This window comes from Anser cygnoides, chromosome 21, assembly GCF_040182565.1.
Source record: "Anser cygnoides isolate HZ-2024a breed goose chromosome 21, Taihu_goose_T2T_genome, whole genome shotgun sequence".
Classification (NCBI taxonomy): Eukaryota; Metazoa; Chordata; class Aves; order Anseriformes; family Anatidae; genus Anser; species Anser cygnoides.
The window spans coordinates 7947614-7960997 of NC_089893.1; the positions used below are offsets into that span (position 1 = coordinate 7947614).

General features: G+C 47.9%; 2 long non-coding RNA genes across 3 annotated transcripts; one reads left to right on the forward strand and one right to left on the reverse strand.

Annotated features, from left to right (window-relative positions):
• The first annotated feature begins 1773 nt into the window (after positions 1–1773).
• Positions 1774–6748, forward strand: LOC125182762 (uncharacterized). 2 transcript variants are annotated; one of them, XR_007163276.2, is made up of 4 exons: positions 1774–1867; positions 3499–3817; positions 4285–4359; positions 5430–6748. It is a non-coding gene; the product is annotated as an uncharacterized lncRNA (long non-coding RNA). The 2 variants fall into 2 exon arrangements; XR_007163277.2 differs by having other exon boundaries at positions 5461–6748.
• LOC106040570 (uncharacterized) lies at positions 1830–4113 on the reverse strand. The gene is made up of 4 exons (XR_001209962.3): positions 3847–4113; positions 3583–3661; positions 3051–3128; positions 1830–2398 (listed from the first exon to the last, which is right to left on the reverse strand). It is a non-coding gene; the product is annotated as an uncharacterized lncRNA (long non-coding RNA).
• Positions 6749–13384: the final 6636 nt, after the last annotated feature.

The following is a 13384-nucleotide window of genomic DNA, read 5'->3' on the forward strand; positions in this document are numbered from 1 at the left end:
CCTCATAGTGACACAGAAATTGGGGAAATCTTCCCTTTTTGGCAGTGCCATTGACTTACTGTGTGGTCTGGGGCAAACCATGTAACCTCTCTGTGACTCTGTTTACCAGTCTGCACACCAATGAGCACAGCATTTACCTCATCAGGGGTTGAGAGGCTTAATTATTCCCAGACAGATGGATGCTGCATAAGCGCAAAGTGTTGCGATGACTAAATCTTCCTGGAGGTGCCTCTAATATCTCTGATTAGTTTGTTTATCCCCCAGATTCTGTACCATGGGCATGACAAAGATTACAAGGAGCATGTTTAAGCAGGGGCACGAACGCTTTGCCAGATACCTCCAGGTTAGAGGGAAACAGATGATGGAAAACCAATTAATTTTTTACAGCGAGAGAAATAGCTACAGGATTAAGAAACATTAATTATTTATTGAACTGCTGCCTTTGCAAAATAAAGAGTTTATATATATATATTAAATAATCACTCATTGTACACAACAGGATAATAACTTCGGTAACCTGAGCTCCTGTTTTGACACTGCTCTTTTCTCAGAGGTCAATTAAAATAATAAGAGCAATAATAATTAGGAGCCTCAGGAAGAAAAAAGCTATCATGGCAATGCTAGGGTTTGGGTTATCGAACCTTTAGTCCTTGGTGCATGGAGGCCTGGTTCTGGTCTCCCTGCTATGAATTGCTGCAGTGCTGTGCACCTGAGCAAAGTGAATTGATTTGGCGGTGGAGATGCCCTGAAATGCGGTTCCAGTGGCAGCAATGGGGAAAAACTCAAGGGCCACTGAGCAGCTGGGCAAATCGCCGTCGGTCAGCTGCGGTGCAGGCACTGCCTGGGTGCTCCTCTCTAGCCCTGGGCAATTGCAGGATTAAATGTATTTGCTGAAGCCACCTTCCTGCTGGTAACGCACTAAACCTTAGTACCTCGGTGCTGCCGGTGGCTCCCTGGCTGGAAGCACCTTGAGCTGTCTTCTACAAACCCGTGCTGGGAAGCTTGCAGTGAGGCAAATCTGCTCTGATTCACGGCACACACACTGTCTTCAAGGTCTTCTCATTGCTGGAAAGAAACTGCATTTTTAGTAGGCTTTGACTGTGGGAAACTTGGATTTGGTTTCAGTATTATGAGAGGTGCATCTCATTTCCCTCACATGCAGCCATAGACACACTTCACCGGCATTCAAAGCAAGGAAACTCAGACAAAACTGTTTCCTGTTTTGCCTGGAAAACAGAAAACAAACCCAACACAATAAATAATTGTGAGCAAGCAGAGAGGCTGGGAATCGAGTGCTGTAACTGAATGGGAGGGATTTGCAGAGGCCGCCAAGGCTCTGGGTGTAGGAGCAGTGGGATCTCCTGCTGCCCTGCATGACGCTTTGCAAATCCTGAGCTAACAGCCCATCTTTTGTGCTTTTGTAGATAAGGTCCAGGGTCGCTGGGTGAGTCCTAAGTGTCCCCAGGGAGGAAGGTTAGCTCTGCCAGCAAGGGTCCCCGACCCTTTGTGATCCTGTTGGCTTTGGCGTCCCTGCCTCGAATATTTGGGTGCAATCCTCAAACTGCAAATCAGAGGGACATATAGAGAAGCTGGATAAATTTAATTCAGATCCAAAGAGGAGCTTGGCATGAGCACACATGCTCTGAGATGAGGGGACATCCAAGCTTCGTTGTTGGTAGTGCATTTCCCACAGATGACCTCGTCCGGAGGAACACGAGCAGCCGGCGGATCTGAGCTGGGGCCATTGTGACAGCGATGGGAACACAATGGGAACAGGCGCCAACAGCAAGCCCACACAGGCCTCCAGCAAGCGCACCCAAGCACTTTTCAGCTGCAGAGGGGCCCTCACCCATTAGGGCCTCCCAGGGTATGTGGCAAGATTTCTTTTATCCATGTGGCTTGGTGGCTGCGAAGGCTCTTCTCCGCCAGAGATATTTCCGTGCGGGACGGGAGGAAATTGTGCCCCAGCGAGAAATCACAGCTATGTCCCTTAATGCCGGGCCCGACCCTACCCCTTGGGTCTAAACAGCTTCTGGGAAGTGAAAGGGGATGTCTTGCAACATGTGCAGCCCGGAAGATTGATTGGCAATGGTATTTCACAGCTGGCTCCATCCGCAGCTGAGCTGGATTCCTAAGTCCCAACACCCTTCAGCTTCGCACTGTGCAGCTCTGGCTTTTACCCCCAGCCCTCAGGCGAGAGTTCATTATTTCTTGCTGCAAGTTCCTCCTTGGATTAGGAGCTTTTTGGAGCACAGCCTGGTCTTGAATGTTTGCTGAGCTGTAGCGCGTTGCACACACAGCCTCGAATAGCCAGACTAAGGTTACCTCTTTGGCCCAAACAGTGAGTCAATGGGTGGGACTTCGCATGACCACATTGCATGGGAGAACACTCCACGACCTGCATTCAATGTTCAGAGCAGGCCTGTTTATATATAAATAATAGTTGCAGAAAACTGTTTTTGCTAATGAAAGAAAGGAAAAAAGTCAGCAGTTTTCCTTGTTCGGGCACCCAACGGGGCCAATTCAGCAAGCTCAGTGCTCAAAAGAGCTCAGATCTCTCTGCTGCTTCTGGACAAATGTTTTCAACCCCAAATCCCAGCCTCCGCATCTGCCCTCGATCACCAAACTCACCATCTCCAGCCCTTCCCACACATTTCTGACATGGACAGCAGCTTTCCCCATCTACTGCTGTTTTGCTACCCAAAGGGATTTTAACCAGTCCTCCCATTGACCCTGGTTATTCTTGGCACTTCAGTAGTTTTAGTAGGGTCATTGAATTCAAAAGCGATGCAATCGTACATGCAGTCATGAGGGTAATTACCAATACAGAACAATAATAATTATAAACCAGGAACAACAATTATGCACTTTCCCTTTGTGATTTGAAATGGCAAAGAAAAACTGGGTTTGCTTGTTCAAGCTGAAGCCCAAAACATCTCCAGCTGCTCATGCTGCAGATGAAGGTTTGGCAACTGGAGCAAAGCTGAACACTTAGGCTAGCTCAGGAACAAACTTGGCTCCTACCTTTTATTCCCTGTTCTGCCACTCACCTTGGAAATCAGGCCCAAGTTTTGGCATGGTGTCTCTGACCACAGGAGTTTGGGGTTTCTCTCCTCTACAATCAGGATCTGTGAGAGCCAAGGAAATGCCCTGAGACTCTTAATGTGGTTCTTCAGAGCCGCACAGAGATGGTTTGATTTGAGCTTGATTCAAGTTTGTGGCAAAGTTGCCAGGAGGGGGAGAAGATAAAACAGGAGGAATTTCCTATGGCTCTTCTCCATGAGTCTTCCTATCTCTGTCTTCATTTCCCTAGCAATTAAGCAGCAACAGAGGTTTTTGTCTGAGGTTTTTAACCCTTGTAAGCCTTGCCCACTGCCAGGAGCAGGGCTGTGCTGTGCTGAGCACACAAGCCCGCAGAACCACATGCCCACCTGGGACTGACTCTCCTCCCCTGCCTGGTGCCTGCTGTCACTCACTCGTTGCATCTCCTCTTTGCAGCTCAGAGCACAAGGTCTTCCAGCAAGGGATGACACAACCAATGTATTTAAAATACGATCACTAAGAGGCATGGAGCCCACCTACCTCTAAACCAACTGAGAACACCAACCACCAAACATCTCCTGCTCACGAGGTGTAGGCAAAGTCCACCCTGTGCAGTTTGCTGAAAAAAAAAAAAAACAAGAAGTTTTGTATCATCATGACCAGGGTTATCCCAAAAGCCACACAGGGCAGTCAAAAGACTCCCATTGGACTTTTGTGGGGAGAAAGAGAAAGAACAGAGACCAAGAGGAAGGCTCTGCCCCACGAGAACAAGCAGGTAAATGTCAAACTATTTCTTCTCCCTACCGAGGAGGATTAATTTCCCAGGTTTCCCCTGCAGGGAGAAGCAAGTCAGTCGGAGCAGCCCTGGTCTTGATACAGTGGCACAATCTTGAGGCTTCTAAGGAAAAAGCAAGAGACAAAAGTTTGATTCATAAAAGCTTGGGGAGGGGGAAGGCGGGAGGAGATGATAATAATAATAAAAATGCCTGGGGGTGATTTCATAACATTAATAGGTAATGTAGTCAATTATGTAGGCTTATTTTATTTCAGCAAAGTGCAGGTGGTGAGCTACATCTCATCGCAGGTGCTTTTCCAATTAGCTGTACGTATTCTAGGTGAATAAATGGCTGAGCGCCAAACCTCCATGCCACTAGCAACAGACTAATCCAAACTAATCCGGAGGACTCATCTTGCTTCATGTTAAAGCAACTAGAGTCTATTTTCTTTATTATCTCTTGAAAGATCTCTTCTCGTCTTGGAAAAACAAGGAGGACTATTTCACATCGGAGGCCATAAATACACTTCACTCGGCATTCGGTAAGGGCTGGAAGACTATCGCTGCTTGAATTCAATTGCTTATTACCATTATGTAATAGCAGATGAATATCCTGTTCTGCATTTGCTAAATGTTTTCTTTTAATAATCAACTCATATCCACATAATGGGTGAGCTTATGCAATAGGCTGCCTTATGAGCTCTTCAGGGAGACATCTGTTTTTCAGCTTCGTTAATTACCAGCATCGGATCATTAAAATGTATTTATTTACTTTTGTTATTACAACTGGGCGAGCCCTATCGCTTAGGAAAGTGGCAGGCTGATAAGCCTGCTGAGTGTAGGCATGGAGTAGGCAGGAATTATGAGAGATAGCCCCCCACACACATACCAGCATCTGCTGGGCACTTTGGTTTTAACGTGAGGCCTGGCTCCTCCTAATGTGCCTGTTGTAGGTACGGGGCAGGTGGGAGGCAGAAACTGGGGACTGCCATCCCCCGGTGTATGGTGAGCCTGGTGACTCCATCCTTCACTTTGACTTCAAATCCAGTAAGTCTAGACCTCATTTCTAGAAAAGCCTCGTATGTTCAGCCCCACAGGACGGACTCTGTGGGGTACATTGCCAATCTCGTGACCACTGGTCAGGAGGTTTTTGGGTGGACACCAGGTGCCCTCATGACAGCAGAACAATGCTGAGGGCTCAGCAGAAACCTGGAAGTAGACCCAAGAGAGAAGCCAGAAGTGCTCAGTTTTGCCCTGATGTAGGGAACTTTAAAAGTTACTCACATTTCTGGATATTCTTCACCAAGCCTGTGGTGCTTCTAAGCTAGATCTCTGGAGAAAGGAAGTTTTCCTTCCTAGATTTCCGAAGACCCTGACTTACCCTATGAAGAAAACTTCTGCAGAGGCTCTCAGGGGTCCTTGGCTCCCCAATTCCAGTTCATTTCACTGACAGCCGTGCAACACTTTGCTGAAACTCCTTAAATCTTCCCTTTATTGGGGCTCACCCAAGCACCCACCCTGGGTCACTGGCACATCCCCAGCTGCACCCAGCTTGCCTTAGACGCTCCTGGAAGTCCCATCACCTCATGGGGTGCCTTGGTAAAACAACCAGGCTCTTCAGGCTTTCGAAATGATGACCCCAGGAACTCGCTGGGGTTCGGGGAAGAGGAGCCTGCCAGGATGAGAGCTGCCTGACATCATCCGGATCCGGTCCAGGACCATCAGACACCTGCTGAGCCTCCCAGTGTAATTCCACGGCAGCTGCTGCCCTAGCCCACAAGTGCACAAGCGGGAACATGAGCTGTTTGGATCGCTTGCCTCAAACATTGTTCTCCGGAGTGTTTGAAAAAGGCCTAATGAAATGTGACTCAGAAATAACTGACAAGTGCCAGCCTCACCTTCTTATTGTTTCATCAAAATGGGAAAGACAGTGAGGAGAAGAGTCAACCTTCTCCATGAGATCTGCTGTCCCAACTTGCCCGCAACTTGCAGACTGACTGAAATGTTGACACAGAGTTGACATCTCCGCTTGATTTATGGAGAGCTTGAACGGCGGGGAAAAAATTAAACATTATAAATCAATGAGTAACATCCATAACCCTGAAGTGCTTGTTGTAAACAATACAAAACACCGGCCTAATTTTTATATGTGTAATTTACGACGAGCAATTCCTTCCAAATGAGAAAATTTAAAAGGAAAAAAACGTCACTTGTTAGAATATCATTAATTCAATCAGATGAGAACTAAGCCAGCCATTGTTCTTAATGGTGGAAAGTTTCATGGGAGCTAATTGCTTATGTGTGGTGCCTTTTAGCGTGTTTTTGTTCAGACGAGCGGAGGAGATCTGTTAGTGCTGGAGGAGAACCATGGCCAGGGGTGAGAGTGGCTGGGGGGCACGGCCGGACCCTCTGCGCTCAAGTCCTGGGGCAGCCCCGTCACGGCCCAGCTTCATCCCAGCATTGCCCAGCTCACCCTTCTCACCAGGGACATAAGCAGAACTGCTGGTCTATAGCAGAGGAGTTTGGCCAGGCTTCCAGCCTCCTGGTCAGAGGGTGGTAAAGTTCTCTGAATACCACCAGGGAGGTCAGGTACCTCCTGGGAAAGCCCAGTGAGCAAACAAAGCTAAACGTGTTCCTAAAGCCAGGAGCGATGCCCACGCTGATAGTCGGGGCATTTCACAGCTGGAGATGCCATCCGCCATGCAGTCTGCCAAGCCCTGCTCCTATCTACTGAAATGCCTGTTAAAATCTCATGGCAAGGAGATGGTATAAAGTCAAACCAGAAATCCTGCTCTTATTTCTGTTTGGCTTGCTGCTTGCCGTCAGCCAAAACTTCTCCTCCTAGCATTCCTCACCTCCCTCGGTAAAAGCGGGTAGGTGGGAGCTACAAGTAGCAGCAGGGCAATGCCACACAAAACCAATTGCCCAAGCTCTGCAAGCACAGAGTAAGAAACGTCCGCTTCCTCATAAACCATAGCTGTGGTTTTAAGTAATCTGTTTTAATTTGCTCTCAAGCAAATTAGTATCAATCCCAGTGCAGAGCACAGTGTTTCAGACAGAACATCTCTTCCTCTTCACTAGCCCCCCCCAAAAAAGCCTGTTTATGCCATGGGCAGTTTAAAGAGACCTGGTTTGCAGAAATGCGGAGTAGAGGCAAGAGTCAAACCCTGACTGAAATCACAGCCTGGAGCCGTGCTCACAAGAGCCCTCTTTGTGTTTATCCCCAGCCCAGCAGCGGCTGCGTTTTCGCAGCAGATCTCGTGGCTCTGGGCGCAGGGGAACGCTGTTTGCCTTTCGGTGATTAACAGATTCCAGAGTGCTTGGGGATGGAAAGTTCTTCATAAATAAATAAATGGATCTAACAGAGATGTAATGAGACTGTAATTAATTACTGCTCGCAGAACACCATGAGAGGCACGATGAAATGTGCTAGCAAAATGCAAAGTATTACTGCAGAAAATATATTATTGTTGGCACACCAGGGAACATTAGCGAAGCTCTTTGCTCGCTATCTGCTTACCCTCTGTGCTGTTTCTCAATCCTTACTCCTCCTGAAGGGAAGCGGGGTGCTTTACCCAATGATTTGGTTGCCAGCAAGGGCTCCTGGCTCTTTCTCTGCGGGCGGTGATGGCTGAGCCCTGCTGGGGCACCGGGCAGGGTGGGCGCTGCTGGTGTAGGCAGCATGCAAACGGCACTGGGAGTGTGAAGCTCGCCCTGGCTGGAGACCTGCAGCCCTCCTATCCCCCAATTCCTGTTTAACGCTTGCAAGCTGCAAACATTTAAAGTCTTTTACATAGATCTCTATAGTTTTGACAGCCCCAGAACCAGGCTTGAGGTCCAACAATTCTCAAATATAGGGTGGAAAAGTTACTGGGGGCTATCCAAGCTGTTTCCATACATTTGCATTTTAAAGCCAAAGGGTTAAGAATAAAGGTTCAGCTAATAATAACTGAATATTTGGGCAGGGAAAAAAATATGTTCTCTGGACTGATGTTCAGCCAGGGTAAGTCAGCCTGGCTGACTGCTCTGAGCACCTACTCCTTTATGCCGCCAGAGAATCTGTCCTTCTGCAATTAATAGAAGCATATATATTGCAAAGCTAAGATTAAAGATTTCCTATGAACAACTACAACTAAATATTTCTTTCACCAGGAATACTTGGAGAGTGGATGAAAGCACCCTTAGCAATTACACAGTCAAGTCGTAGGCTATCGCTTTACACGCATACATAAATACACACGTATGCATCAACACTGAAGGAGGGGGCAACTGTAACCTTCAGAGAGTATGAGACGTGAAATAAATCTGTTTCCAATTTATCTTGAAGGGAAGGAACTGAGACAGCAAGTTGCATATAGACACTTCACAGATTGAGCAATGACATTTGTTTTTCTGGTAAGCTCTTAAATGCTTTGAAAGAGGTGAAACACGATCCATCTACAACATAAGCTCATAGTCATTGACTCCAAAGCCACCCTCTCAATTACACTTACAAACAGCATTTTCCTGTACCGAATTAAGAGGAATCCCCATAATCCCTTGCCCTTTGTAGTGCAGCAGTGATACGCCGGCTGCCAGCACGGCGGGTCTCACGCGTGCAGCAGGCAGGGGTGGGCACCGCTTGGACAAGGAGACCTCAAGGAAACAGCCCCAGACAGCACCAGAAATGCTGTAGCGCATGTGGGCAAAAGAGGGAGAACACTGCAAGAGGTGCCGCCATCCTTGGAGCCTGACTGCATCCCCTTGCTGGGTATTGGGAGGCCAGGAGCACTCACCCCATGCACCAGAACACACTCTGCTGCCCCATCCCTGCTCTGCAAAGCGAGCCAGCATTTGGGAGGGGTAACTAGGAAGGCAAGGAAGGATAAACCTAAATGAACTGAAAGGTGGTGGGAAGCCTTTATCAAGTTTGGAAAGCACCAAGTTCATCTTCCCAGCACAGGTACGGTTTCCAGAGGTGCACAGGCTTAAAGGGATGGAGCAGATGAGCTCAGTGGAGATGGCTAGAGGATCAGGGAACACAAACTATGGGAAGAAATGGAAGAAACTCACTTCCACTCATTTCCAGATTCAGACCTTGAAGTCCTGAGGGATGGCTGCAAAGGAGACTGCTGCCATCCTGGCTGTCACAGTGAAGACTGAAGAGGGAGCCTCAAAACCTGAGAGCTGTGGCAGCTTCACAGCTTCCATGACTCAAGTCATGACCAAGGCTGCATAGCCCTGGAGGAGGGGACACACCTCGCACCTCTGCATCCAGCCAGCCTGCTGGGACAGCAAGGCCACCCCCAGGTCATTGTCTGAACCAGGGATGCGAGTAGCCACGTCTGTCTTGTACCCATGACCACTTTTTGCCTCAATTTCTCCTCACATTGCAGCTTCCCACACGGGTCTCGTGTCTCACCTACCCAAACATGACTGTTTTTGGCAGGGTAGCTCAGGAGGGAGACTGGAAGACAGCTTGAATGCCAATATCTAATCATAATTGGGGATCCAGAAAACTACTTATCTTAGGAATTGCTTAATAATGCACTTAGTGTGTGAAGCATTATCATTGCATATAATTAAATACAGAGAGTTACATGGGGAGAGATAAGGATCCTGCGCAAACGGACGAGGAGGAAGGTAATTGAGATTTAAGCTTCTGCTCTGCCAGCTTCTCACCTAGCTCGCTGTGAGTTGTCTCAACACGCGTGCCTGGAGAGAGAAGAGCTCGGGAAACGGGGAGGAAGAGGGGGAACCAGAGCCAGCTCATCCCTCGCTGCTGCCCCATTTGTCCCCGTGCCTCTGTTTCCACAAGTGGTGCCCACAAAATCCGCAGGAAGCCCTGGAGTGCAACTGGGCAATCAGCGCAAAGGAACAATTAAGCCCTGGGGTGTAAATGCTTAGCTCTGTGGAAGAACAATTAAGCTCTGTGAGCTATTTTATCCAGCCCTATAGCGGAGTAAGCCCTGCTATGAGGACCAGATGTGACACAGGCGCAGGGGACGGGTCGTGCCTGACCTGGGGGGACGTGGGGCTGCCACCTCCAGCAGCCCCAAGTTGTTGCCTGGGCTCCAGGAACAGCAGGCTGTGTTAAAATACTGAAAGCATCCTGCTGGCTTGTACAGGAGGTTATTGCCAGCCTGCTGCTGAGCATTTCAGGGGCTGGGAGCTGTTAGGGGGTGACATGCAGCACCCCATCTCCTCCCTGCTCCAGCTGCCTTTGAGCAGGTTGCAGGGGTTGGCTTTGCTAAGGCGAGGGGAAAGCCACCAAGGCTGCGTTCATTTTATTTTGCTGCTCTGCTGGCAGGGGATTTGGAGCAAACAAGAAAAAAGAAAGGGAAAAGAGCAGGGAAATGGAGGAGAATACAAATGAGAGGAGAGGCCCCACTGTCACTTTGCAGCCACAAAATTACCTGCATTGCTCGGCAGTGCTGCTGCCAGCGCTCGTGCTAAAATTGCTCAGCTCACCATAGGAAGAGGTTTTCTTCATGCCCCACTTCCCGGAGTGACAGAGCGTCAGCAGTACTCTTATTTGTTATGTTTACTGGAGAACCCAGAGTCCCGGCTGTGCCAAGCACTGAAAAACCCAAACCCAAACAAACAATCCTCCCCTCAGAGAGCTGGCATATGCAGAGCACACAGCCTTCACATGTGCAAGAAGGAGAGAGGCTGGGAGCACAGAGATGAAAGGAAAATGGCAGCTATTGCTCACAATTATTTTCCAGCTTTTTGTGGCAATGAAAAAAAAAAGTTAGAAAATATATCTGGAATAGCACGTGGATCAGCAGGCATGCACGAAAGAGCTTGAGACTTATTTCTCCCAAATCTTATATTCTGTGCACCTTCTGAGTCCTAGTCGACCCATCCTAATTATAGCATCCAACTCCAGCATCACAAATCAAGGTGGACAGTGAAGCTGAGAAAAAAGCTCCATTCAAATGTAAGATGCTCTTGGCCAGCCTCACCCGAGCCGTCTCGAAAGCCAGAGGACTGTTTCACCTTTTCCTCACCCAGGGATACTAAAGGAATAAGCAAATAAAAACAAATTCAAGGGAAAAGGAAAACAGTTCATGTCCTCTTGGCAAGATGAGCAGTAAGCAAGCACCAGGCAATGTACCAACCAACACATCAAGAAACAAAACAAAGGCGTCACAGATCAGGGAAAAAATAGTTATCTGCTTTTTTTTTTTTTTTCTGGAGCCCTTTTCCCTTCCAGCCAACTCATATTTATCCCATGGCGCTTTGACAGTCATCTAGAAACCACACAAAGCACATTTGTTCCCATTTGCCCCTGAGGCAGGAGGACCGGTGGAGCAGCTCTGAAGGAGGGTGAAAACAAACATCCCAATGGCACCATTAAAAAGGCAGAAGAGGAAACGCAGTGATACCCTTCCTCATCCAGCCCGCTCCGAGCCCGATGTCTAAGCAAACTCTGCTGAGGTTAGACCGCAATAGACCTGCTGACAAAATAGCCCTTTTGATAAAAAATGATTTACTCATCCCCTCCCAGCACCGCTGCTTCCACCTGTGCCGCCGCTTACACACAGCCCGGCTCTGTGGTTTCCAAAGACGACCATAAATTACCCACCTTGCCAGGCGATGCTCGCCCGTTCCCATGCCTTGTCATTTGCTGCGTGTTTTATCACCATGCCCAGCAGCAGGGATCGGTGGAGGGGGGACGAGTGGCCAAATCCCTGCAAGGATGGGAGGAAAGAGGAGAGCTTCAGACCCAAGAGTTAGAAGAGCCCAGAGCCTCGTTGGCTCAGCCTGCGCCTTGGGAATGGGACTAAAAGGGCAGTTTCTCTGTGTGTCCTCACTTTGGGAAGGCAGGGAGTTTGTCTCTGCTCCTGGGCACGGGTTAAACACATCTCTGTCTTTGGGCAAGGTGCTGAAATTCAGCTCCACGGCACCTCCATGCCACTCGCCCCCATTTTGGTGCCATGTAACATCCCTGCACTCCTGACCCAGCTTGACCTGCCTCACATTCAAAGCCCACTCCCAAACCACCAACTAAAATTTGGCTGTGAACATCATAGGGACAGGATTTCACTTGCACAAGTGTTTTTTTTTAACAATGGTCTTGGAGCACTGTGAAGTTGCCAAAATCTGCAAGAAATCTTGAGTGATGGTGTTGGCTCCTTCCAACCGTGCATTTAGGATGCGATAAATTGGGTCTAAACTTAAACTTCCTCCCACTGGGAGCTATGCGAGCCAAAAGCACTTTTAGGATAAATTCAAAATGGATACGGGTCATAATGGATATGGGACTGGAGCAGTGTGTTTTAGGTAAGCCTTAATCCGTAATAAATTACAGATAATTTGCTCGTAAGTGGGTTATAAAGAATATTTTGGTATGTTTAATAACTAAGTGTCTGAGAGAAAAGAAGGAACATGACCACTGATTAGATATAAATTTAAGTAGAAGACCAGCTTAGCAGCCCCTAGAAATGCTGAAATACTTTATTTTGGGAAACACTGGGCTAATGGAATTGAAATGCTCTGTGGGATGAGGACAGTTTGTAAAGCTAGGGAGAGTATAGAGGTAACAGAAGAAAGCAAAGAACTGGTTTAGAGTTGAAGTTTTTTTCCTTTCCTATGAAATGTGATTATTTTGAAATGATCTGAGTTGATCCTTTCTCAAAATTTGAGGCTTTTGGTGTTTCATTAGCTTAAAAAAAATATGGTTAATGGTTTTGTCAGCAAAACATTCACTTATCAGCAATGATTTTTACTTTAAAAAGGATTTTTTGTTGTTGTTGAAATACAAAAAAGGCTCTTAGCATGGCTGCGTGAGCATTACTTTTTTTGAATAGGAAGGGTTTTTTTTTTTTTGCAATAAATTGCTCAATACTTCTCAAATGCAACAAATTTCAATTACTCCGGTAAGTTTCACCTCCCTGTATCATGTGTGAAGTCCAGAGCAGAGCCCTGCTCCCGGACAGCTGTGGGCCATTCCCCACATGGTAAGCAAAGGTTTTCCACTCACTGATCCATCCCCAAATCTCTCTGCACAGAGTGGGATTTGCTGTGAGCTGGGCAGAATCCCACCAAGGGCGTGCAGGACTTGGGACGCGTCGCTCGGTGAGGGAGCTCCAGGCTCTTGCCCTTGACACGCGGGCACCGGTCCTGCCCCGCAATGCTTGGGGAGCCTGCCTGACTCCCAGCCCTCGAGCACGACCACTGCCAGGCACAAACTGGCTTGGCTGCCTCCTCTTCCTGCAACAGAAATGGTGCTCAGAGCCGTCAGCATCTTCCCTTCTGAGACCTTCAGGAAAGTAAACAGGTAAAGAGATTTGCAAAAGCACCAGAACTCCTCTGTGAACGTTGTGTCATGCTCCATAGCATTGTTTTAAGATCTGACCCTTTCTCTATGTCTTGTAAAACACTTCCCTAACATGCGGCTGCTTCCAGGGGTGCAAACCAACCAACACGGGCACTGGAGCCAAAAGGACAGGCAGAATCAGGCCCCCGAGCCTAATCCTCCATGACCTGCTGCTACATTTTAACAGGTGATGAATCTGGGGGGAGATAATTCTGCTTGCTGGTTAATTAATCCAGCATTACACGAGCAATGAGAGTATAATG